Source organism: Canis aureus, chromosome 19 (genome assembly GCF_053574225.1).
Source record: "Canis aureus isolate CA01 chromosome 19, VMU_Caureus_v.1.0, whole genome shotgun sequence".
Classification (NCBI taxonomy): domain Eukaryota; kingdom Metazoa; phylum Chordata; class Mammalia; order Carnivora; family Canidae; genus Canis; species Canis aureus.
In genome coordinates, this window is record NC_135629.1 from 7,161,823 (window position 1) to 7,165,844 (window position 4,022).

The window sequence follows — 4,022 nt, forward strand, 5'->3', positions numbered from 1 at the left end:
GTGGCTTCAGTCTTGGGAGTCCTGCCCTGGGGCCTGCCTGGCGGGGGGGCCGGTGCACACAACAGCTCTTTCAAGGTCACCACAACTCAGCGGCCCCAGGATTTCTAGTTTATAGTGTTTGCGAAGCACCTTCTCCCACTGTCTCATCCATCCTCCAAACAGCCTCGCCGCATCTGTAAAAGCGGTTATAACCTCCATTTCATTGATGAGAATACTGAGGTCCCAAGGTTTCAGGCCTGAAAAATACAGGACTGGAAAGGAAGAAAACCCAGGGAGTCAGACTGGGGAGCGCTGAAATTCAAACACAGCAAGTCTGCCTCTTGGCTCTGGCTAAGGCCCAGGGGTGCGGGTTGGGGTGAGGCAAGGGTGGGGGCGGGGTGTTTCCTAGGCTGGGAGCTGGAGGCAGGCACCTGCAGGGAGAAAATCAAAGAGTGAAAGGACTCTGGCCCTGAGCCCTGCCATCTGTCTGGGCCACTGCTTCCTGATAACAAAACTCTCTCTAGAAGCAGAGACAGGAGCTCAGGAGAATTTTTTGCTGAGTTACTGGAGAGAATAACGTCCCAGGAAGGAGTCAGAACAAGGCACATGTCTTCAATGGTATGTGTGCTTCTGTGTGTGGAGCGATGGGCCCGAAACACCCACCGAGGCCCCGTTGATGTGGGTCTCTAAGCCCCAATTCCTGGTGGTGACAGTGAAATGGAGAGGACAGGATTCATGTCTAATGGTCACTGTGTAGGAGAGAGAAGATGACATATGTCCTTGCCCGTGGGAGGCCCTTAAGAACTGGGAGCTGGGGATCCCTGGGTGGTGCAGCGGTTTGGCGCCTGCCTTTGGCCCAGGGCGCGATCCTGGAGACCCGGGATCGAATCCCACATCAGGCTCCCTGCATGGAGCCTGCTTCTCCCTCTGCCTGTGTCTCTGTATCTCTCTCTCTCTCTCTGTGACTATCATGAATAAATAAATAAAATCTTTAAAAAAAGAAAAAAAGAACTGGGAGCTGAATGGGATCCTATTTCTCCAACAGCCCCTAGCACGTAGGACGCACTCAGCATTTAGGGAGCCAATGGATAAAAAGAAAATAGAGAAAGTGAAACCTCCTTTTGACCTCTGTGGGGAAACAGGGCTTAGAGAGGCAATTTCTGGAATACTTGTTGGTCTTCTCCTTGATGGTCGCTGTCCTGTGACTGTCCTCACCCTCTTGTGCTGCCCTCCCAGTGCTCCTCCAGCCCACCTCACCTCTCAGCAGCAGATGCCCATCTATCTAACAGGTAACTAGACCCCCTCCTGGACGTCCATTGGTTTCCCACCCTGAGTATTTCTATATTCCTTCAGATAAACCCCCACCTCAATAAAGAGAATGTCACGTCACCCAGGTCAAGCCCTGAGAACCACCCTGGAGTGCTCCCCTCCTCCCCCAACATTAAGCAGGCCCTGGACTATTCCTCCAACCCCCTTGATGCCTTCTCCTTGCTCAAGGCACCTTCACCTCTTGCCTGCAAGACAGCCAGAGCCTCCTAGAGGTCTTCCCACCTCCGCATCAAGTCCTATCTCCTTGCTGGCTAACAAAGCAAATATATCTGATTTGCCAACTTCCCTGCTTAAAATCTTCCATGGCTCTCTACTCCCCCCAGGATAAAGTTCTAACCCTTTCGTCCATTAGTATAGGCCCCAGCCTAATTTGATTCCATCCAGTTCAGCCATCTCTCAACTCCCCAACTCCCCGGCACCCTTCTGTTCCAGCCACACCAAAATACTCATCCTGCCTAACATGCCATGTGCCTTTAAACATGAGCCCCTTGCCTGGACACCCTTCCATGTCTGCCTGGCCAACCCTTATAAACTTCTCAGTCCATCTCAAATGTCACCTCCTCCATGAAGCCTACCCTTACCCCCACCCAGGGTTAAACCTCTCCTGTACTTCCACATAGAGCTCAGATTCTCTGGGAAATTTATGATAACCTATTTTGACGTTGGATGGCAAGTGCAACATTTGGTCAGAAGAGCATGGCTGTCCCATTTAGCCCTGGCACACACAGTCCTCTATCCCAGCCTTTATCACAGTACAAAGATGGCAATGAATTTTTATTTGCTACGTCAAAGTGCCACATGAATTCAAATGTCACCTCTTTTTCCTCACAGTAACTTTATGATGTAAGTATGACCTTGCCCAGTTATAACAGAGGAATTAGAAAACCTTTCTAGTTCAAGGTCATGCTAATCCAAGGTCATATGCCCAGAAAGTGGCAGAGAAGGGCCTTTGAACCCACCTGCCTGCCTCTGAACCTTCTTCCTTCCACTTGTCAGGTGGCGTTGATTTTGCCAGCTTATATGCCTGTCTCTAGGAGAGAGTGAGTTCTTCGATGACTCGAATCATACCAGGTATATCTGAGTATCCCCAGAGCCGGAGACAGAGAATGTCAGTGAATGTTTGCTGACACTGAGCTCAAACCCGTTCCTCCGCACTCCTCCCAGGCCGACCACTAATGACCTTCTCCCCTTTATTTTGGCAGATTTCCTTTCTCTCAACCGTGCAGGGAGCAGGATTATGGGACTCCAAGTTTGATTATCAGCTATGAGATGTTGGGCAGGTAAATTCTTACCCTAAAGATACTGGGGCCTGGTCCCCTCAGAGTAGGGTACATGGCCTATTCTCAGGGGTACTTAAAGCCATGGAAAAACATATAACACCCCTCTGTGGAGAGCCTTTTTCTCCTTTAATTTTTCAGGTAGGGGAAATAAATTAAGTCATTTAACTTCTAAGCAATATTTTAAACATTAACTCAAAATTTTTAAAAATTTGGCATAAACTACAAAGTTTATGTTAACTTTTAGGATAAAACTTACATGGGCTGCTTTAGGCATGTAGCCTAAATATGAGGGAAAGATGTGGAAAGTACCTAATAAAATCGTGCAGGTTCCCCGCTACTAGGGCCCACGTGGGCTAGGGGCATAAAGAGATGCTGATATCAACCCTCCTTCTTGCCCTGCTCCCTTAGGTCTTCCATAGCTGGTTGAACACAATGAAAAGACTGTCTCGGGAGTGAGACGGAGCGGATTCTGAATCCTCGAGTGGAGAGTTACTGCTCTGTGAAGTCAGACTTAAAGTTCTGTTTCCCTTCAGTATCATGGGCTTCGAGATACCACCTACCGCTCCCTGCTGGCTATACCGCTTGCCCAGATTTGCCTTCCACCCATCTCTACCCTGCTCTGTGCCCTGGGATGGTGTCCATTGATTCTTTTGTTCCCTGGCTTCCAGTAGGATTGGGCCAAGGACTGGGAGGAGAGAGAGGAAGGGTATTTATCTTCCAGTTTGCTCTCTGCCGTGAGAATGTTCCTCACTTCCTTGGGCCACGGTTCTTGCGAGTTAGCCCTCTCCTGTGGCCACAGCTCTGTTGGCTTGGGGTGCCTGGGGGGCTCAGCCGTTTAGCGCCGCCTGCAGCCCACCCCAGGGCGTGACCCTGGAGACCCGGGATCGAGTCCCACATCAGGTTCCCTGCCTGGAGCCTGCTTCTCCCTCTGCCTGTGTCTCTGCCTCGCTCTGTGTGTCTCTCATGAATAAATACATAAAATCTTAAAACAAAACAAAACAGAAAAAACCCTTTTCCTCCCCTGGCCTCGGGGCCGTGGCTAGCCTGGGGTGGCCGGAGGCTCGCACCTCCCCATATTGGTTCCCATAGCCCTCCCCAAGGTTGTGGATCGCCCCCCGCCCCCTGCACTAAACTCTCCCCGGGGTCCCTTCGGAGTGTGCCACGTGCTCTGTGGGACCTTGCCCCGTAAACCACCTCCCTGGGTTTGCGGAGGACTAAGGGGCCATGAGGCAGTTTCTAAGTCAGGCTTGTATGATGTTTGAGAGGAGCGACGGCTGTCAAGCCCGACCGACCGAGTGGGGAGCCTGGGAGGGTGGAGGCCGCCCTGGGGAGGGCCTTGCCAGAAGGCGCAGCTCCCGCAGCCCGGCTTCCTGCCCCGGCAGCCGCTCCCGCCCCCCACGCCGAGCCCCGGGAGGCCTGGCGGCCGGCTTGGCC

At 51.9% G+C, this 4,022-nt stretch overlaps 1 long non-coding RNA gene across 1 annotated transcript; it reads left to right on the plus strand.

Moving 5' to 3' along the window:
- The first annotated feature begins 424 nt into the window (after positions 1–424).
- LOC144291160 (uncharacterized) lies at positions 425–3,547 on the plus strand. Its single transcript, XR_013358498.1, has 4 exons — positions 425–597; positions 2,305–2,379; positions 2,511–2,588; positions 2,997–3,547. It is a non-coding gene; the product is annotated as an uncharacterized LOC144291160 (long non-coding RNA).
- Positions 3,548–4,022: the final 475 nt, after the last annotated feature.